We start from the raw sequence: 23,980 nt of genomic DNA on the forward strand, positions 1-23,980 counted from the left end.
AAAGGATATGGTCTACCCAATTTTAGTCTCAAGGTTACATGGCCAAAAAGGAGCTACCGTAACAACATCTGAAGTCGGTGGAAGTTGGGTAGAGAAGCTCGCCTCGAAAGGGAGTTTCCGTAGCGTTGTGTTGGAGGAAGTAAAAGCTCATCCTAGAAGAATCGGTTAGAGTGGTAGATGTCATCTACCATGTCCGGTGGAAATAGAATGCTGTGGAACTTATAAAATGATCAGAGTGTTACAGTTACTTGATAAAACTTCGAAGATCGAATGTAGGTAAATGTAGGTAGATGAGTGAGGCAGTCGTCAAGGATATGTGCTCCACATACTATTGAAAAGAACACCAACGGCATCTACGAGTATTTGGAAAAGTAGTGTACTGTACAAAATACTTTATTTATGTTCACGCGAATGTTGTCGAAGATCTAGTTAGGATTCAGCTTTCGAGTTTGAATTTTCGATTTTGAATAGATAACTGTAGCTATGACTACATTACAGGACTTCTGAAGTGTGACGCTTCTGTTTGAGGACATCTATGGAAACTTTCTCTCACTTCACTTGAAAGAAAAGGAGATGTGGTGATTTATAATACTGCCAAGTAGGCCGTGATGTTTGAAGAGCCATTATTAGTCAACCTGTCAAGAAGTGAGGATCTCAAAATACCACATTGAGTTTACCCAAGAGTTTACCTGATTCTACTCGCTATTGTGGGGATTTTTCTAGAAATTTGATTATAGGGTATGTGTGCCATCAGTAATCTCACGTTCCCATATTCCTCCTACTCGAAAACAAGCGATTACGACACCGATTGCTTCCGTTCTTTGTGTTTTCATGGGTGCTAACTTCACAAAAAAATACAAATATAAGAAACAAATCAAACAGCGCTTCAGTCCTTTGTTTTTCGTACACAGATAAAAATAATGAGATTTACACGTAATGTAAACTTCAGGTTAGTCATGTAAACTTAGTGTTATGATGGTTTACATGATAAATCATGTAAATTTGTATTATTTATCATGTAAACACACAAAGTCATGCTGAATTACATGACATATAATGGAAGTTTACATGATATTTTATGACTTTTACATGATATGTCATGTCGGTGATATCCCACGCTCCAATCATGTGCATCATATGTCACAGCATTTTACACTCTTTTTTCGATCTGTGTAGGATGGAAATGGGAGCCCACATGCTTAATAAGGGAACCAATATCCTACAACTGCTTTTACCTATTTTTTCGCTTCTGCTATGATTTTCTGTATGGAATTGCCTTTTGTTAAGTCTCTTCTAACGCTCGAGATTTACTGGAGAATAAAAAAAAATACATTAAGAAGTTCTTGCTACAAATAGTGATAGAGCATTTTAGTGGAAATCGTAGAACATTTGAGCAAAGTTTAGTAAATAAAAGTCCATAATTCTTGGAAGAATTGGGTTCTTTAGGGGTATGCAGATTATTTCTGGAGCTCGATTTGAATAGGTCGTATGTGCTTTTGTCGATTAAAAATTCGATCAGTTGGATTCGCTTATTATAGCGAAAACAGTTGAAATTGAGCAAAGTTGATACATACAGCAGAATCCTCACAAAACAGGCTTTCTGTTCCACCATTAAAAGTTTGCAAAATATCTGCCATATTGCTACAATGACTAAAATAAACTGATCGAATTTTATATCGACAAAAGCACATACGACCTATTCAAATCGAGCTCCAGATTTCATAAACGGAATCTCCGTCCAAAAATTAGTCGACATCCAAAATTTCATCGTTTTTGATGGTCGGGAACTCTTTTTAAAATTAATATAAAGTTTGTATGGAGATTTTTTCTTGTTCGGGGCGAACTGTCATTTTGTCGATTGAGCTGTTATTCTATCCACGGAAATAAAAACTGTTTTGTTTATTTAACCAACAAAACAAAGGATTTGGAATGCAATAAAATCACGTTATATTCAAGAAAATCAGCTCTTTCGATTAGGTTATGCAATATTTTATTCACTAAACAGTCCAATTATGTTAAAGTTCTATATGTAGACAATTTTCGGTGACTTTTGATACAAAAGTCCGTGTAGGCAATTTTGGCAAGTTGTTTGGCTCTGTTTGTCCCTACTCGTTTTTCGAGAGTGAAAAATATTTTTGTTTGCCCGCTACATATTGGTAAACAGATAGTTAACAAAAGTGGTCAAATATGTGGCATTCGTCAAAAAGTGTCATACTAGCTTATTTCTGAAAGCTCTCAAAGAGAATTTTTTGACAGAATTTTTATAGGGAATCACGCCACTTGGGCGGTGGCTTCTATGTTCGTCTGTTTTCCACTATTACTCAGTCAATTTTGAACCAATTGAGCTTGATTGATAAATAAATGAGGCCAATCATGAGGCCAATTCTAAGTTCAATAGGTTTCAAAAACGCCCCGTGACGAAGAAAACAAAAAGGTTGAAAATACGTAAGTTCCCCTATAATGGAAAGTTGTTTTTTTCTTCAATTTTATGTCAAGCCTTTGTGCCAAAAACTACACTGAAGGAAAACTTCATCCTTCAAACGAATGCAACATCATTCCCAACAATCCGAAATAGGATTCACCCGTATTCGAATGATTGCTGCAACCGAATGACGAGTCACGACGAAATCGAATGATTACGAGTTGAATGCAATACAACATTCATAAAGCAATATTTTTTCATTAGCTTTACAAGTTGATTGCATTCGAACGCGATATGATCGTCAGCTGATTTTCAATTCGTTACTCTTACCTAAATCGAATGACAAGCATACGCATACAAGCACACAAGCATATGTATGAATCATTCGATTTTAAATCGAATCGTATGATCGTCATCCGATTTTCGAATGCCTGTCGTTAAAGGGCGCGAGCAAAGTGGTTTTCAGTCATTGAAAGGATGCATTTTTGGTTCAGTGTACCGAATGCTTTTTCTATGTCAAGTAGTGCTACCCAGTGCAGTAATCTTCAGATTTATTGGAACGTGTAAAATTCGTTACCTGTAAAACTTGATGAGTAGTTCAATGTCTTCGACTATCATCATTCTGTTTATGATAAGTTTTTCAAAAAGTTTACTGATAGCTGACAGTAAGCTAAATGGAAGATAACTAAAAGCTTCGGCAGGATTTTTGTCGGCTTCAAGATTGGAACAACTTTAGCATTTTTCCATTGTTGAGGAAAATATGCTAACTGAAAACATTTGTTGAATATACAGGGGGTGGCCAAAATGTTTGGGATAGGCAACTTTTTTTCTCCCACAAAAAAAATCAACATGCTGTAACTTTTCATAGAGTGCATTAAAAAATCTCAAATTTTGACTGTTTATCAACCTGTTATATGTGCATCATTGGTACAAATTTGGGCTCGATTGAATAATTTTTCGCGAAGTTATAACCGTTCGGGTAAAACACTATTTTTTGGACAACTCATTTTTGAGCTGTCATATCTCGGAAACCAGTGAACCGAATTGAATGAATTTTTTAACGTTTATCAACTATGTATTGATACTTGATACAACGTTATAAAATGTAATATTTTCCCACGGCGAATTAAGTTATACCGGGTTGAAATTTTTACCCATATAGAGGAAAACAAGTGGTATTGTAACCACACAAAAATTACTAAATGTGTTATTCCTTTAATCTAAATAGGCTCTAATATATTTGATTAAAGATAACTTGAGAACAGAAGTGGAAAATCTTTGGACATCAACACTGAAATTTATTGACATTGATTTAAAAAAATTACATTTTTCAAGAAAAATCCAAAAAGTGTCAAACCATGATAACTTTTTACAACGTTCAAAAAGTATCTATGATTCAATAGTTTGTGAAGAATTTGTATATTGTTAGTGTACGTTCAAAATTTCATTCAATTCGGTTCATTGGTTTCCGAGATATGACAGCTCAAAAATAAGTTGTCTTAAAAATAGTGTTTTACCCGAACGGTTATAACTTCGCGAAAAATTATTCAATCGAGTCCAAATTTATACCAATGATGCACATATAACAGGTTGATAATCAGTCAAAATTTGAGATTTTTTGATGCACTCTTTAAAAAGTTATAGCATGTTGAATTTTTTTGTGGGAGAAAAAAAAGTTGCCTATCCCAAACATTTTGGCCATCCCCTGTATTAACCAAAAATGATAAGCAACTTTCTGGAAGTTTTTTGATGAGAATATAGAAAATTCCGGGCAACCTAATGTTGGACTAGAGAGACCCATACCGTGATTTCGGGTGAAATTGATCAGTGGGGTGAAATTGATCGACGTGAGGGCAATTTTTACTTGTCAAAAATAAAGCTTTGAACTTAAAACAATTTGTAGAGAATGACCATCATCAGGCTCAAGGGTTAATGAATGATGAGTTTACATGTTTTACAGCTAATTAGTCACATATTTCTGCATTAAATTAAATATTTCCCGAAGCTGCGTGATTGGCGAATTTCAAAGACACTTGGAAACTTCTGTTACTACTGTAGCTGTATTGCACATGGAATAAATATTCGAATGAATGTTTATAGCTTCCAAGTGTTCGCTAAACCAGATTTCGTCATCAAAAGTTCTATAAATATTGATATTTATGCAAAAAAATGTACTTTTGCTTAAGTTATAGTTAGTTAAGTATGAAAATTTCATACTTTTAGGCGTTTTCTTTAGATTTATTAAACTTTAAACTTAAATAATTAAGAATTCACTTAACTTGTATAAGTTTTACAAAGCTTTTCGCATTCTGTGGTGGTTAATTCAGATGGAAAATTTATTTTCAGCACTTACAAAGACATTTCACTGAATGATCAATTTCACCCCGAAACTAAAATTACTGATTTTGTATTTTAAATAATTTTTATTGCAATAAAATGATTTGCAGTAAAAGTTTCAACCTCGTTGACTGACGAAACTCATGGTCGTACTTGTTTTAAAGCATTGAGTTTGACCATATCGATAACTATTCAAAACTTAGTAGCGAAAAACTGTGAAAAGTGATCAATTTCACCCGAAATCACGGTACTGAAATTATGCGCACTTTCAAACTCGCTTTCAAACTGCTTGGCAAGTTTTTTTTTGCTCTTTCAAAATTGCTTAATAATATTTCATTATCCTCTTTCAGCGCAGGAAAAGGCTTCTGAGGCTTTTTCAAAAATTTTGTAATTTAAATTGAGAAACTTTATTTGTAAATTTTTTGTTTCTCAGTGAAACGTTTTTCAATTTCCTGAAGATCCTTCCATGTCTTTCCAAATAACTTTCAAGGCAGGATCTCAAGTTCGTTGGAATTGCCTTCTTCTCACGTTTTTCGAAGACGGATCAGAAGTTTCAGATCGTCGTGAGCATGAGCATGATTGACCGCCCACGGTTACTCCTCTGTTATTGCAAGGACAACTGCATTTACACAAAGAACCAACAGGTGATGCTTGGGACTAGCTTTCTCCTCATTGTGTAAATGCTGGAATCCCAATAGTTTTCAATAAGCAATACCAGCACCGGCTTCGTCCGAATGCAGGTCAATTGAGGATAGGGAAGGAAGTGATGACGTGAATCTCGCTTAGGCCAATAACCGAGGAATTCTCTGCGTTACTACGAGAAATCTCTAGGAGTTTGGATATGGGAAGTGGTTTTACTTCAATAAAAACTGTTATTCCTTTCACACCCGCGACATTACGAATCTAGGCTTTAATAAAACGTGGAGAACGTGGTCTACTTGTCACTGAATGTGTTAAAAATGTAAAATATAAACAGTTCGAGAAAAACGGAAACGAAAGTCTAATGTACGATACAGGCTTGGATACAGGCCAGAAGTAATTGTACATCTAATTTATTTTTGAAAGACGGGAAAAGCAGTTGGAACTTTCCCAAATCAGCAGCTCAGCATCCAATTCAGGATTCACGTAAGGGACCCCAAAACACGTCCCAAAACAACCACCTTTTCTTAGTAGTTATACGGACGCTTCAATTGCACCGACATCAGTGCTACTAATGCAGGAGCTGGGAACCACAAACACACTTTTGCACACGCGTAAAGGCACTGGATTTTTTTTTGGATTAGAACACGATTTTATAGAATAGAAATAAAATTAAATTTGACGCAAACTAAATCTTTCAAAAGGCCGTTAGGAAATCTAAAACGTGAGCCGATATGCAAATGTCAGATGCATCGAAAACACGTCCGTACGTCACCACAGCTTGCTAAGATTCCATTCTCAGAAGTTTCAGATCGTCGTTAATAATAACTGAGTCGAAATTGATTTCACACTGTTATTGGCTCTATTTGTTATTGTTTGTTATTGCCTCTAGCCACGACTATAGTACCAAGTTAGCTGAAGTTTCGAGGGTATTGTCAATATTAAAATGTCTTTCCAATAAAACATTAACATCTAAATGGCTACCTATCGATGTAGAGGGGGTGCCAAAATGTGTGGGATAGGCACTTTTTTCCCTTACAAGTGTCAATCAATGAAAACTTTTACTAACGTTCAAAAAGTACCTTTGTTTTAATAACTTAAAAAGCATTAATAAAGGTATTGTTGATAAACGTTCAAAATTTTATTCAATTCGGTTCACTAGTTTCCGAGATATGACAGTTCAATAATTAGTTGTCTAAAAAGTAGTGTTTTACGAGAACGGTTCAAGCTTCGCGAAAGATTAACCAATCGAGCTCAAATTTGTACCAATGATGCACATATAATAGGGTGACAAACAGTAGAAATTGAGAATTTTTGATGTACTCTATAAAAAGTTACAGCTTGTTGAACTTTTTTGTGAGAAAAAAAAAGTGCCTATCCCAAACATTTTGGCCACCCCCTGTATGTTATAGAGGGCAAATGAGACCAGCCAATTAACTAGCAGGCAGTTCTTCTTATTCCCATATCTTCATTATAATACGGTGTAAGAGTTGATACAGCAGCTCACTATCATGCTTGAGAAGTTTGGCCGGGAGTTTGTCCTTTCCAGCAGCCTTGTTGTTCTTCAGCCCTCTTATGGTTGTGTAGAGTTGGAGGTTCTATAGCCTGTCCGTCGTCATCGATTCGAGTTCTGGCTGTCGCTATTCGTTCAACAATTTCTCAAAGTGCTGTCTCCAACGGGCAGCCACAATTTACTTTTTTTTTGTCTTTCCTAAACACGTGCTCGGTTTTTTAGGGCCCGTTGAGTTTCTTTGAGAGCGCTAATAAAAAAACTTGATTATAAGAACCCAGTTGAAACATCTTATAAGATTTTTTTCGTACAAATTGTATGCAATTGTAGCTAATACATTGCATGAAGTTCACCTCTCACTGCTCATTTGCCTTCTTCTCATACCTCACAATATACAATCGAATTCGTTCTCTCACCGCAAACTTATTATAACAAATTTTCTTCTCGGACGTCTATACGCAACACTCTTCCGTTTTACTCTGTGTTGTTAGCTCATCGATGACGGTCGTGTTCGATGAAGACAAAATTGAATTTTCGTTTCTAAGTACCGTCGTCAATAACTCTGTTCGCTTGAAGGAATTGTGATACTAAGCGAGCAATTTTCAACTCTATTCCAGTGATTTCCGATCCACGTGAGCATCTGTAGTGCAGTCAGATCTAGTCCTATTATATGGCATTTGCAAGACATACTTTGCCAAGTGCCACTCATCCGATGTAAGGAGCACGGTCTCCCATGTCCATTTCCATGTCCTGTGTAGTGAAAATTAAAGTTGATTGTGTTCTGAATCGTTTGCTATAAGTAGGCTTTGTGATGAAACGAGAGATTTGTTTATAATTACTGGCAAGTGCACCGAAGGAGGTCGCATGAATTAGAATCAGTTTTTGCACCATTGCGAAAAAAAAGCCCTGAACACAATCTACCTGGACGATCAACCTTGTTTGCCTCCATTTTTGCACATCAAATCAGACCTCTAGAAGCATCGTCCTGAAAGAAGGGGTACATATAGGCAGGCAGTTGTCAATATAGCTAATCATATTTTAGTGACAGACTGATCAGTGCAAATAAAGAGTGTATTGTGCATGTGAGTTTAGTCGCACAGCAAGCTGTGAATGGAATACGAAAATAGGAGGAGCTACTTGTAGCACTAGAGTTCAAGGTTTATCGAGCTAATTCGATGGAGATGTCATTGCATCGCGAGGTAGCTGTATTGTGTCTGCTGATGGATGAATGTTTACTATGTTAGTAAAAGTAGTGCAAAGTCAGTCTTCACAAAAAGTTAAATCATATTGATTAAAATTGGAGAAACCTGTACTTTATATTATAAGGTGAGTTTATCATAAACTAAATACTACAGCATTCATCAGTGTGTTTACCAGGATGTGATATTCTATTTCCTAGAGTATGAAGGTTGAGGATCTAAATGAAAAGTTTCATATAGATAAAATGCCTACGGGTACAAAATAACATCGACTATGCCACAGGTGCTAGAGAATTCAATTTGTTAGACTCTTATCGTGTTATGAATATAAGCAACGCTGATTCAGTACACATGATTATAGCGATAATGTACCTATTCATATATCTAGTAGCGTTTCGATGGATTGATAAGGACAGGGCTGGCTGAAGAAATTTATTGAACTAATTTAATGCTTCGCAGTTGAAAAGAAATTTCTTGATCTATCATGATGTGTTGCAAAGTCTGTGTCCGCACTAATCGGCGCAATAACAGTAACATTCGACCAAAGTAGGCATTGGAGAAAATTAAGTCCAAAAATTACAACTTTCGCTAGTATAGAAAATAGCCAGAATTTCTAAAACTTTTCTATACATTTGAAATGAATCTAAGCATTGTATGCTGGGCTAATAGCATGAAAGTTATTTAGATCTAGGAATGTAGTACCGGTAGTACCGGTACCGAAAATACCGGTATTACCGACCTATTTTTGGTACCGAAATACCGGCATTGACTGAGCCTTTGTACCGGTACTTTCGGTACCATGAAATCTCTCAAGAAGAAGTGCTGAAATCCGATTATTAGTATTATGCCTCTCAAGAAAAATCAGAATATGGCGATTATCTGCCTCTGGCTTCTGATATCAGCGCGACAGTCACTAATCATAACAGCGTCACCAGATTTAAAAGTATATAATTCCACTATATGGGGTTTGACAGCAAGAACACTCATTCCACTGAGCTACTCTTGCCGTTCGTCACAAATACATTCAAAAACATCTGTCACTTCGCGAAACCCACGTGCTTTTGTTTTTGGCGGGAACACTTTTTCTTTTGTTTTGCCTTGCGACTGTCATGCGGCGGTATGCCTTGCGAGCGTACGACCGCCGCAGGACTCTAATAAAAGATAAGCGCGACAATATACTCAATATGTAATAAAAATACTCGAAAACAGTTGAAAACAAGTAATATATAAAAAATAAACATTTCGTATATGCAACCTTTCTGCAAATCCAGGATATCATAGCAATGATTGGTTTAAAAAATTTTGTATTTTGGAAATGGATTTACTACACTGAACGGCGGCTTGCGGTGAAAATTACTATTCTGAGGGTCAATTTAAATACACAACGCCACTAAATTTGTGCAGACTGAGTTTCGTTTCAATTCAACAGAATTGATTGACACATTCTACCGTGACGTTACAACGTTTTGACGCATTCGTAGTCAGATTTGCCACTATAACTCATGAAAACGAGCGTAAACCTCAAAATATTTTTTCATATTCGGATTCCTTGTAAAATTTCTGATATATTTGACCTATTGAACATTTAGTTTTCATTAGAAAAACGTGTTCAAAATGCGTATTTGTAGCGTGACGTTACAACGCGCTAGAATCCGACCCCCTCTAACGCGCTACCAACATCTTCAAATATCTGCTCGGATTGTTATGATATTCTGAATTTTTTTTCCTCCATTGAAATTTATTGGTTTGTTCTTCAACTCAATGGAATAAAACATTTAAATTTCGGATTTGTTTTTGGATAATCGACTTTTACATTTCGTGACGTTACAACGCCCGTTCAGTTTCAAACAGGGTTCTGCTCGCGTTGTAACGTCACGAAAATGCACATCATGTTAGAATCAGAATAATCAGCCAAATTTACCCGAATTTGTGAATATATCATTGCATTATCTTCACTGCTTCAAGGGAAACTTTATTCTATTGAAAATCCGTTTTGTGATAAATGGCTCGGGGGGGCAAGTTATTGCTATCAATAGTATGAATACTCCTTCATGAGGGTTAATGACACCGGCACCCATCTTTGGTTTAGTATCACCCATATTCCTCTAGTTTTGTTCCAAAGACTAGCGCGCTGAGATTCATTATTTTGCACCGCCAGATATTACATTTTTCCAGCATATAACTCATCACGCCGTCGAATTAAACATTTTTTTCAATAATTTATGCAATGTCATTGATTCAATTAAAGACGCTTTAAGATGTGCGAGCAGTTATTAAAACAAAGACATACCTGAGGATCTGCATACCACTTAGGGGCATCAATTTCTGTGATTCCAGAGACAAATAGACCTAGTTCTGACAAAAAAAATCCATCCTATATATGTCAGAGTCATAATTACTTAGAGAGTTAGTGTCTTTGGCAAAGCTATTTGATAAGTCAAAAACTTACAGCTGATTTACTATTGGATGTGAGATTTTCAACTACCACTAGTCAGTTAGAAACTTGATCCAAACGGCTTTTAAACTGAAAATTCTTGACAAGATAAACAACTTTTCCAAAGACATCAACATTCTAAAAGTTTAAAATCTAAGTAATTAGAGTCCTGAGATATATGAATTTCAATTTCGTAGGTGTTACGTCTGTTTGTCGGCGATTCTTGCTATATCAAAAATAGATGTAACACTGACGTAATATCCATCCCATATATTTCAAGATCCTAACTATTTAGACAGTTGGTGTCCTCGACAAAATTGTTTGGCTGGTCAAGAACTTTCAATTGATGAGCCGTATGATTTCAAATCGTTCCACTAGGAGGCGTTAGAGGGCATACACGTTTTCAGTTTAACTTATCTCAGGATCGTGATCAATTGGAAAGATGGTTGCTTCATTAAAGTTGTTTGGTAGATCAAGGACTTTCAGTTTAATTGCCTTATGGTATTCATTTCTGCCACACAGTGGTGGTAGTTGCAAATTTTCAAAAGCATGGCAATTTTATTAATTACCCAAAACACATTCAACAAGCCGTAACTTTTTGTAAAATATATCAAAAATTCACGAATTTTGACTGATAGTTCCTGATCTTGTTATCTGTAATTTCTACAATATTGGACTTGATTGGTTAGCTCTACACAAAGATGGAGTGCTTTAAGCAGAATCATATTCTTGACTGTTGTTCTATTAACTCTTATATCTAAGGAATAAGTGAATCAAATCAAATTAAATTTTGAAAGTTATATATTGAATTATATATTGATCTTTGATTACAATTTGATTTGAATACAAGATGTCCAAAGCACGATTGCAAAAATTCCGAAGCTCCCAACGAACGTGAGTTTTTGTTTTTGTCTTTTCACCACACCGCTTCTGACGTTGAAGCCCCTATCCTTCACGGAGGCAATTGAAAAGAGAATAAAAATTCTCTCGTCGCTCACACTGGGGAGACGGCGAGGTTCGAAAGCAACATTTTTCCTGTGACCGGCACTCAAACGACAAAAATTCACCATGCTTGCTTATGGGCGAGTGCGAGTCGCATTCATGCGGCTGGTGTTGACATGAAGTATCCATCAGCGCAGAGTGTGTGTTGATGATGGTGCAGTCATTACCTCCACAAAGTAGTTTAATTTTTCTGCGTTCACTTTCAAGTATCTCACAGCGGAGCTGAAAATGAATGTCAAAAGCATTCAGTTCAGCAGAAATTCATTCAATTGAATGAGATTTTTTCAACCCTGGTCCAAAGTGAAAAAAGTTCCAGCTTGTAGAATACTTTTCAAGAAATTCTAATACCTTGCCTGCTTTTGCAAAATGGACTTCTAGTGGCAAAAACTCGCATCTATTGGTAAATCAACTGCAAGTCCTTTACTTACGAAACAACTTTGCCGAAGAAATCGTATTCCTATGTAATAGGGGTCCTGAGATGTATGAAATTTAAAATTGGTAAGTTCTTCAGCGCCGCCTGTTGGTGGAACTCAAACTATCCATCAACTGTAAGTCTTTGACCAACTTAATAACTTTATAATTTCGTCAGTGTTTCGTCTGTTGACCACTGATATCACAGAAATTTTCGGTTTGAGTGGTATTTGATTACGATTGAAAAAATCATCGTAGTACAATTACATCAAAATTCTGGCATCACTGCTTTCGTTTGTGTTGTTCTTCTGTATCGCTCCACAAATATCTCGTTAATCTACTGTCGCCCACGTCAAGAAATCATCGTTCGTCGCAAATTTGGCCCAATAAACACCGATAAGCCGCCTGCAAATATTACCGCCCTCATTTTTGGACAGGTAGGATAGAGATTTTATTAAAATCCGAGCTGGCTTGAGAGTGGACGTATTTGCTCGCCCGCCATTGCCACCTCCAGCAATCATTCCCACCTCGCCGCTCTCCACCTGTACCTACTGCTCACGCTACTGCTCACCTCACGTAAACCCAAGCAAAATATCTCACCGCTACTGCCATCTCACTACCGTTGCCATATCAGCTCGCACCTCCAAAACAAACATTGTACCTAGCCTGCCCACATTTGAACTGGATAATACACGACTGTTCCTGCTTTGCCTTATTATTACGATCATCCGAACCTCACCAACCATCATCAATTCTCGTCATCGCATAAGTGGTCACCTTCTACATCCATCGTCGTCGTCAAAAGTTCTACCAGCGAAATTTACGTTTGTTGACAACCACTACATTCAACGCATATCATCCGCGTCGACATCGGCGATCATCCCTGACGAACACAACGACAAGTCAAAGGTGAGATCGAGAGTGAGACATTTTTCTATTGCTCACGTCATCCTGTCACTGTCATCCCATTTTTCCGAACCGGCGTTGCATCGATTGTTTTCCAATCGGCCATCTATCCGACACTAGCAGTACTTTTACAGTGTTGCCAGTTTCAACGAAATGACGACTGTCTGTGAAAAATGTGCAAATCCCATCTCAGGCGATTCGGTCAAATGCGGAGCTTTCTGTTCGTCAATAGTATGCATGCGATGTTCCGGCTTGACTGAAGAAATGTACGTTTCGGCTAAAGCAAGTGCGCATCTTGTATGGATGTGCACGGCCTGCAAAAACCTAATATCAAAAGCACGTTTTGCCAATGCTTTGGTATCGGTCAGCAAGGCTAGCGAAACCGTCATTGAATCGATGAAAACCGAAATTCGTGAAAGCGTCTTAGAGGAAATCAAGAATGAAATCAAATCCAATTTCAAAACATTGATTAACTCCGTGCCCCGCACGCCTCAATCCTTCTACCGCACACCGCTTTCACAGCCTACAAGATCCAAGCGCTTACGAGAAAATGATGGTGATGACGATGTTGAATCTCGACCGCCGGCTAAAGCAATGTGCGGAGTCGGTACATGCGAAGTAGCTTCGAATCTGGTGGTTCCGGAAGCTACAGACCAGGATTCCGCAAAATTTTGGCTCTACTTATCAGGAATTTTGCCAGAGGTTCCTGAAGCTAAAGTTGTGGAATTGGCTGAGTCTCAACTGAAGACTAGCAATTTGCGCGTGGTCAAACTTGTAGCACGTGGAAGAGACCCCAAATCTCTTTCCTTCGTGTCGTATAAAATCGGGATGCCGCTAGAACTGAAATCCATCGCACTCGCGGCGGAAACATGGCCACGTGGAATTCGCTTTCGTGAGTTCGAGAATCTTGGTAGCAAAAGGCAGTTTTTTTGGAGACCAACCTTGATGACGCCCACTCCTTCCGTATTTGCCGAGACTCCGACAGCACCCTCCATCCAACAGCGTTAGTTCCTGCTGTTTTACTTAACGCCGGCACAACGTCTTTGACTGAGGCCTCCTTACCGGCCTGTGATACTCCATCTACACCGCTTTCCAACGTTCCACCGCCAACAATAGTTAATGCTCCGTTGACAATCTATTATCAGAACGCCGGCGGGATGCGTACCAAGACTAACCGATTTTTCCTGGCGACCGCATCTAGTGACTATGACGTTATCGTAATTACCGAAACTTGGCTTCAAAGTGATGTATGTAACACTGAACTCTCTTCCGCTTACAATATTTACCGATGTGATCGTAACAGTACAACGAGCTCTCTACAAAGGGGAGGTGGTACGCTTGTTGCTGTAAAGAAAGCTATTCCAAGTGCGCTCGTTCAACTTGACAGATGCGAAATGCTGGAACAAGTCGTGGTCAAATTATCCTATATGAATTATGCTGTATATGTATGTGGAATCTACCTGCGACCTGATAGTGTTCCAGGCAAATACGTAGCCCATTCCGATTCCGTTCAACAAATTATGAACAAAGCAACCGGCACAGACTCTGTAATAATTGTTGGCGACTATAACTTGCCTCGTCTTCTCTGGTCGTATGACGATGACGTGGGTTCGTACTTGCCGACAAACGCCTCCTCAGAGCAGGAGCTTGTGTTTACAGAGAATATGATCGCTAGCGGACTCCAACAGATTTGTGATGTGCGTAACTCCAATGGAAGGCTTCTAGACTTGGCCTTCGTTAACAACAGCAGTGAAGTAGAATTGTTCGAAGTACCTTCTGCTATGTTGCCCACTGACCGTCACCATAAGCCGCTAGTTTTACGCTTGACCACAGGAACTGCAACGAACAATTTCGACAGGACTACTGCTGACTTCAACTTTGACTTCAACCGATGCAACTACGATGCTGTTATTGATGAGTTACGACTGTTGGACTGGGACGAGCTGTTTCGAGACGCCAGTGTTAATGATATGGTCACCACCTTCTACGACACTGTGTTCAGGTCGATTGAAAGGCATACTCCTCTACGCCGAATACATCCTCGTCGTTTGGATAAACATCCCTGGTGGAATGCTGATCTTCGACACCGACGTAACGTTCTCCGTAAAGCCCGCCGCCGTTTTCAACGATGCCGTACCGAAGAGAACAGATGCGTTCTACGAAGGCTCGAAGCTGAGTACGATGATTGTGTATCGGCTTCTTTCCGTGAGTATGTTTTTCGTATCCAAGAGGAAGTCAAGACCGATCCATCCTCCTTCTGGCGTCACTTCAAAGGCAGAAAGAATGCGCAATCTGTTCCTCCAGAAATGTCATTTGGGGACAAAACGAGTCACGATGTCAGAGGTTCGGTAGAACTTTTTGCAGATTTCTTCCAAACTGTTTATAATTCCGATCCCCCCTCGGTTTCACCGGCTGTGTTGAATAGTTTGGCATCATATGACATCCGATTCCCGTGCCCGACTTTCTCTGTCGCCGACGTCACCAACGTGTTGAACTCTGTTGACCCATCAAAGGGACCTGGCTCTGATAAATTGCCTCCCGTATTTGTTCACCGATGTGCTGCAGTGCTAGGACCACCTATTTGTAAGATATTCAATCTCTCACTATCGGAAGCCGTCTTCCCGGAAGCATGGAAAGTGGCTGCCATCACTCCGATCCATAAAGCTGGTAACGTTCGTCATGTTGAGAACTATCGACCAATTTCTATACTATGCTGTCTAGCTAAAGATTTTGAAATTTTAATTCACGACAAAATGTATTTTGCTGCAAAGCCAATTATTTCGCAGTCACAGCATGGCTTCGTGAAGAACCGCTCTACAACATCAAACCTCATGGTCTATGTCAGCAAGTTAAATTCCAGCTTGGAAAAAAACGGCCAAGTCGACAGTATATACGTGGATTTGTCCAAGGCGTTCGACAAAGTACCGCACGATTTGGCGTTGTGTAAACTTGAGCGATTAGGGTTTCCGAATTGGCTAATCAGATGGCTACGCTCGTATCTGAAAGATAGATCCGCTTACGTGAAGTTGAACCCGGCTTCGTCTAGTCTTTTCAACACGCCGTCTGGAGTCCCCCAAGGTAGCCATCTCGGGCCTCTGATTTTTATACTTTTCGTCAACGATTTGTGTCACCGATTGACATCATTCCATCTTATGTATGCTGACGACCTGAAAATTTATCGAATCATCAGCTCTTTGGTTGACTGTGCTGCTTTACAGCAAGATATCGAAGCGGTAGAGGACTGGTGCGTTTCTAATGGAATGACAATGAATGCGATAAAGTGCAAGGTGATCAGCTTTTGTAAAAGTCATACACCACGGAGTTTCGCATATAAAGTAAATGGCATTACACTCGACCGCGTAACATCAATCAACGACTTGGGAGTAACAATCGACAACAAACTGAACTTCGCGGAACACATTACCAAGACCACTGCTAAGGCTTTCGCCGTTTTGGGATTCATTCGCCGAAACGCAAACGAGTTCCGAGATATATACGCGTTGAAGGTACTGTACTGTTCGTTGGTCCGTAGTATTCTTGAGTACGCCGTACAAATCTGGGCTCCACATCACGAAACACATGTAGCTAGAATAGAAAGAGTGCAACGCTGCTTTGTACGTTTTGCACTCCGAAGATTGCCGTGGAACGATCAGCTAAGATTGCCGCCGTATGAACACCGTTGCCAACTGATACGACTCGAAACATTGCGGCAGCGGCGAGAATATCTGCGAAGGATGTTTGCTTTTGATATTCTCAGTAGTCGTGTTGACTGCCCGGACCTCCTGCAACAGGCGAACTTTTTGGCTCCGGTGCGTAGGTTACGACATCGTACGTTGTTCTGGACTGCATTTCATCGCACTGGATATGGGCAGAATAATCCACTGGAAAAGTGTTTCACACTTCTGAATAGTTTAGATTTTACGTTTGACTTTAACCAGAGTAGAGATAGTTTTAAAAATAGTATAAGGCAATTAACTTAAGGTTGTTCAGTCTGTACAGCTATAAGCTGAAGATGGTGAAATAAAATAAATAAAAAATAAATAAAAACATCGTAGATTTTGGCCAAACACCATCTCCCCCGTCCTTCAAAAGTCTACGTAGTTTATGAACGGGCAATGGTACTTAATTCATAAACGATATCTTGGAAAAAAGCTCTTACACAACGAGAACGAAACTGTTTTGAATATAGAACTACGTTTGTCCAATTCAGAAGCCGTCCAAGCCAGAAAGAGGTGTTTTTTTTCACAGAACTTTTTTCGTGACGTTACAACGCAAACTTCAACCAGGTGAAACTCAGGCTTCCGTGAACCGATTTACTTTCTTTTAGTTTCATTTGAAAGATCTTTTCGAGTACAAAGAGCATATAAAATTTCATATTTGTAACGTTTTCAGTATTTGAATAAAATTTGAAAATGTTGATTTTTCGTGACGTTACAACGCAATAAAAACCCATACTATGATTCTGTTATTCTGTTATAATCAACGCACCCCCGAGCCGTGGCCAATCTGCGTTGAATCGCTGGGCGATACGTCTACCAGTAGACTTGTATCTGCCCTATGCTAAACCGATTAGCATAGCAAGTCCTTTCCACTGATGAGTAGGCTCGAATGTCCCGCTCCTCCCTATAACCCATAGGGGGAAATAAGGAGTTTTCAGATTCAAGTTTTGCATGGATCATGACACCAACTCTTTCTACCATAATGCTTTAAAAATTCTGAAATAAAAGAAAACTAATATGATGAAAATAATTGAGATACAAGTTTTTATACAAATTTAAAGATCAGTTATTTAAAGGTGAATTGAAGAAATGTTAAGTACGGTATCTATATTATAAAATGTTCCGCACCGCCACGAATGCCATGAATAAGCAAACACATTAATATTCTATTTGCCTAGTAGTAGAAAGAGTTGCGTGCCTGTTTATAAAAGTTTTTACTTATCTTGATTGCTCCGGACAATTTCCGTTTGTGTTGGGGAACTTCGTGAGTGTACCAGGATAAGTTTTCTACAAAACTATGGCGTTTTCTGGAATTAAAAAATAAAAGGAAATACTGGGCCGCACAGCTCCGCGGCCCACTTATATTAGTATAAATATATATATATAGGACGAAGTAGTCAGTTTTTGTCGATTTCGTCAAGTATGCGTCTTAAGTCTTAAGTCTTGAGCCTTGATCACCCGTTGGCTTCGAATCTATAAGCATGCACTATTAAATGCTGCACTTTCACACTATTGGTTTCGGTTTCTTAGTTATTTTAAATTGATATGGCAAGAACACATTATTAAGCATTAGACATTCAAAACATATTAGGGTTTACTAATAAAACAACTATCACATATGAAAATACTGATATTGAAAATAAAAATTAATATTAATCACAAGTAAATACAATGTCAGCACTGTGAATGAGCAATTTGAATACACGAGATACTACTATTTGTTGCATATTGATTGTTAAAATTCACCGAATAGTGGAAAGCCCAGACAACAATTCCAAGTCTGCTGACTCCAGAAAGATCCCAAGATTCGTCACAAAGCACAAATGTTTTCATTATGTTTCACAACGACTCTCGCAACCCTTCCCGACTCAACCGACTGGAACTGTTTTCTGAGTATAGAAACTACTAAGCCCTTGCAGGTTCCTCCTGTTTATCGAGCATTTCTGATAAATCAGCTATACTCCATCTGTAGCAGCCGATTCGCAATGAACCGTTGGAGGCGCATTAAAGTGTTAAAGGTGATATTTTCATTACAAGAATTATAATTAACTTCCTTCACTTTAAAGTCAAACCCTGTGATCTTGGCTAGTGTTATTATATTTTACCAATAATTTCACCCTAATCTTGACCCTAACATAGTTATGCGCTTAGTGTAAGTGGACGCCGCTTATGATTTTGGTTGGACAATGACCAAAATAGTGTTGTTTCGACAATAGTCACATACTATGCCCTACGACATTGACGATTCTATTGTCTATGGCTCACCTATTTCGTGCCACCCAGCAGGGACTTGGTCTGGTACCCAATTCAGTTTATCCGCTCCTCGTAATGTACCGCACCTCTTTTGATTTGTGATATATTACGCGGAACATTATTCTCTTCATTCGGATAGCGGCTATGTAACCCATTGGATTAAAAGCCTCCATCAAACATGAAGCGATTAATTGGAGACTGAAGACTCTATACCAAATTTGGCTCAGAGACAGGTAATCAGTGAGGTCAGTTTTTCTCGTTTGTCAGAGACGATTGATACGTATTAAGACAAACTTTCCACTGCATCTGCCAGCAATAATCGGTAATCGATCAACATTCCGAGTACCCCAATTTACACTAGAATGCCAAGGATCACCGCTCATGCTTTACAATACAGTTGGAAAAACTAGAACAACACCTGGCCACAATGATGCATAAAGCACTAAAGCGGACCGGAAGTTTTGGTGAGCCAGCCCCCACCAACGCAATAAAAACCCATACTATGATCAGCCATATTTCAGAGTTGTAAAGTCTTCCGATTAAAAATCTTTTTATGCTAAAAAATCTTCATACATTTATGTACAAATGATGGAAGACTTTTGAAAAATCAGTGTATTGGCGTTTAAAATACGACAGTTTGGATGAAAAGTGTGCCTAAAAGACTTAAAATCACGATTTTAATGTTAATCTTGATCGTCGTTCAATTTATATTTATTGTCACACTAATATCATGTCGAATACATTTTTGGATGACAAAAGTATTGTAGAATGTGATAAAAATGTCAAATATGCCATAACTCAACTTTGAAAAATTGGTATTGATGATACGGGGCCCGTAGAATGTGTCAATAAGTGATTTTCATCGCAATAAATGACTATTTCATCATAAAATAAACTTTTTTATAACTATTTCATGTTCTGATTAGCTTCATAACTTCCTAACCAAGGTTCCACAAAAATGTTAAACCAGAGAATTTACGGGAAGCCCTATTAGCAATCGATTGTTTAGTAGCAATGATTTCAGCTAAATGAGAAATACATTGCAAATTCCTTAAAAAAAATAAGGCAAAACTAACTTTTTTCTAAAAAATAAAAGTCTACATTCATCTCTAGACAGCTATGAACCAGATGACGTAAAAAGTTTAAGATCATTACGACGCTTAAGAGTTCCTAGTATGGAATTACAATGTAGTACCCGAATGATCAATTTCACCCCGCTGATCAATTTGACCCCGGTTTACGGTACTAAAAAACTATATGTTCACTCAAAAAATGATTTTCCGAAAAAAGGCTCGGTGGATCAAGTCGCATATACCAATCAACTCAGTTCAACGAATTGAGATTATGTCTGTATGTGTGTATGTATGTGCGCAAAATAAGTTCACTCACTTTTAAGGCACTTCCCATTGGCGGATTTGTCGGACTATAGCTTGAATCGAACCGGATTTTTTTGCTATCCAAAATGGTCTAGATCGGCCAAGGCGTTCCGGAGTTATGGTCATTTCAGTGATCCGGACCAGCACCGGTAGAACTGGCCGTATATAAAACGGAACTAGCCCATCATGCGATAAATCAAACTGCGGCAATTTTTGTAACCCTTAGCATGGTTGACGAGTTTTGTGTGGAAATTAACACTGGAGACCAGAAGCTCCACGATGTCGGCCCAAAATTCAAGATGGCAGCCAAATGTTCAAGGTGGCGCGGTGGCTGTTTACTAGAGATTTAGGCTCTTAAAGCATGCTATATGGGAATATTTAATATGGGGAAGATGTCTGGACTCCTAAAATGGCGACTAGAATATCCAAGATGGCGGTCTGAAATCCAGATGGCGTCTGTTCAAAGAAGTTTAAGGCTTTAAAACCATGGAAGATGTCCGGAGTAAAAAAAAGTCGACCAGAATGTACAAGATGGCGATCTAAAATCCAAGATGGCGGCTGCTTGATGGAGATTTAGGCTCTAACGACTGTTTAATGAAGTTTTAGGCTAAAACCATGCAATATTGGCAGCGTTCGGAATTTTCGCTCATTCTCACGAAAATAGAATTATCCCTCACGCCAATTTTCAGCGAAAATCTGGCTTACGAAATCTCCCGCACAAAGAGGAGAGTGAACATACTTTTTCACTCACTCTCAAAGCTGCGAAAATTTCGTTTGCCCTTCGTCAGCCGATCATGTTTCCTTCTTTGACTCCTATGACGCCGACAATGATTAGTTTTATGCAGTAAATTTTCTACTCCCTCTGTGTGGTTGGCGTGGTGGTGTGGATAGAGTGCGCGTGTCGCAGATGTTTTTAGTAATGTTCCAGGTTCGAATCCCGTCGCGGGCACAATTTTTGTTAATCTGCTTTGAAAAGATTTTCGTGAAAATTTGGCGAGTGAAAATTTAACAGAACGAAAAGAAATTATCCGCAGGTTGAAGTGATTTTCAGTTATCATGAATCGCTGCTCTCGAAAAAAGTGCTGAAGGGGAAAAGTGTTCCTCAAGCAAAGTAATGAAAATAAGCTCTCCCGCCGCCGTGAAAATAGCATATTTCGTATCGCTGAAACGAAAATTACGAACCCTGAATATTGGTATATTTGGTATGGGGAAGACTTCCAGAGTCCAAAATGGCGATCAGAATATCCAAAATGGCGATCTAAAATTTAAGATGGCGACTCCGAATTCAATATCGTGGCTGTATAATGGAGTTTAGGGCCTGAAACAATGCATCATTGGTATATTTGGCATGGGGATGATGCCTGGATTACAAAAATGGTGACCAGAACATCCAAGATGGCAATCTTTAATCCTAAATGGCGGCTTCAAATTCAAGATAGCGTATTTTTCTTAACAGTTTGAGGCTCAAACATTGAAAGCCAGATAAACGATATGATTTCTGGTATCATGAAATGGGTGTCCGGCCATTTGGCCGAATGCCGTTTGGCCGAATGTCGTTTGGCCGAACGCCATTTGGCCGAATGCCATTTGGCCGAAAGGGTCGTTTGGCCGAATGCCGTTTGGCCGAATTATTATCAAAATGATTTGGAGGCGTGGGCAAACTCTGGATAACATTCTGGCTGCCAATATGATCATCAGAAATATTTCCTTCTTTTAATCATAGGCTATTCTTTCAAGTTTTACCATCAAGGGATTAGTTGGCGTTGAAACTGGGACTATTTTTGTCAGAGATTTTTTCTTCTTTGAATCAAAGGCTGTTCTTTCGAGCTATACTGATATAGGCAACAGTGGCAAGATCACTTAAGTTCATTATCCTTTTTCGGCCAAATGGCATTCGGCCAAATGGCGTTTGGCCAAATGACCCTTTCGGCCAAATGGCGTTCGGCCAAACGGCATTCGGCCAAATGGCGTTCGGCCAAATGACCCGGAACCCATGAAATGGATTTCTGTTAATTGTATGAAAGTGCGATATACATAAACACTTCGCTCGAGTTTTATTGAAATGGGGTTTCGAAGGCATGAGAAAGGCGCCATCACCGCTAGGTGGATTAATTAGGGTTTTTTTCTTTCGCGAAACTCAGCCTATTCAACTTTTAACGACCGCTGGCCACATGTTGCACTTCTCATCAGGCCATAAAACCAATTTCGACAATTCTTCACGTTTTTATTTCTAAAAAAAATGTGACTTTTGCTGATGCAAGGCAGTTTTGTCAATCCAAAAAGAAGTTTTAGAATTGAGGAAGTTGGAAGTGAGGAGCGGGCCTGGTGAGATGGTTGAAGCATGTGACTATTACGCCGAGGACCTGAGATCGAATCCCACTCTGTTGACAAGTCTGGTGGCATCGGAAAAACACACTGCTGGCCATCTTATTTGATGTTTTGTTTTGATTCTGCGAGGATTTCATCAGAAATTTCCACAGCAACTTCTAGTTTCTCCAGAAATTCCATTAGGAATTTCTCCAAAAGTTTCACAAAGAGTTGAGTAAGAAAGTAATGTTTGTGGAGCGGACCCGGTGTGGTGGTTAAAACACGTGACTATCGCGCCGAGGACCTGGGATCGAATCCCACTCCCGACAAACTCGCAACATGTGAGTTCTTCCTTCGGAAGGGAAGTAACACGTGGGTCCCGAGATGAACTAGCTTAGGGCTGAAAATCTCGTTAATACAGGGGTAATTCTCGCTGAGACCGGCCCACTATTTACACCATGTCTTCAAAAATGTTTAAGGTGCCGATTATCTGAAAGCCCTTGCCTAAAAAGTAAGAAAAATGCATTTGGTTACTTAAATTGATGGACCCCCCGTTAGTTAGAGCCACAACAATTTTTGCAGACCCCTCGATTTTGGTCAAATCGTGGCTTACTTAAACCGTTATAACTCGAAAGTTTCTCCAACAACCACCTCAAAACGAATTGTTGTTGAAAAGAGGAAAGATAGAGCTACTATTTACAATAATAAAAAGATGGGTCGGCCATATTGATTTTGGCCGCCATCTTGGATTTTTATACCAAAACACTTTTTTCACCATGAGGGCAACCACCGATTTTCAAAATTTTTGCATCAATTGAAAGCTGGGACATTCATACATAACATATCAAAAAATTAGAGATGTCTTTTTCTTCTTTCAAAAGTTATCTGCCGTTTTGTAAATCATGCCACTTTTGCGCACTGGGCCCGGTGTCGGCCGTTTACATAAATGCAGCGTTATTTCACAGTGTTTACGAACACGAATTTAAATTCTGAACCCACTAATGGAAAACTGAAGGTTTAAGCTTTTCAAAACACTAAAAAAGTTATAAAAACAATGCCCGCATTATTGAGAAACTGTCAAAAACGGAAACGAACCTCCGATTTGGCCAAATTTTGCGGCACGCGCCTCTGTGTATACATGCAGGCGTAATCTCGGATGCTGTTGCATGTCGTTGCCGGTGCGCATGGAAATGTATGGAGAAAACGGTGCTTAATTTACAAAACTGCAGATAACTTTTGAAAGAAGAAAAAGACATCTCTAATTTTTTGATATGTTATGTATAGATGTCCCAGCTTTCAATTGATGCAAAAATTTTGAAAATCGGTGGTTGCCCTCATGGTGAAAAAAATGTTTTGGTATAAAAATCCAAGATGGCGGCCAAAAACAATATGTCCGACCCAACTTTTTATTATTGTAAATAGTAGCTCTATCTTTCCTCTTTTCAACAACAATTCGTTTTGACGT

General features: G+C 38.8%; 1 protein-coding gene across 2 annotated transcripts in view; it reads left to right on the forward strand.

Annotated features, from left to right (window-relative positions):
• The first annotated feature begins 7,372 nt into the window (after positions 1-7,372).
• Positions 7,373-23,980, forward strand: part of LOC109411249 (MTOR-associated protein MEAK7) — a 36,719-nt gene continuing 20,111 nt past the window's right edge. Inside the window, exons 1-2 of one of the 2 annotated variants that reach the window (XM_029859599.2) lie at positions 7,373-7,540; positions 7,876-8,234. The gene's annotated coding sequence lies outside the window, so the exon portion shown is untranslated. The remainder of the gene's footprint in view (positions 7,541-7,875; positions 8,235-23,980) is intronic. The other variant, XM_062851196.1, reaches the window with a different exon arrangement.

Source organism: Aedes albopictus, chromosome 2, assembly GCF_035046485.1.
Source record: "Aedes albopictus strain Foshan chromosome 2, AalbF5, whole genome shotgun sequence".
NCBI classification, from domain to species: domain Eukaryota; kingdom Metazoa; phylum Arthropoda; class Insecta; order Diptera; family Culicidae; genus Aedes; species Aedes albopictus.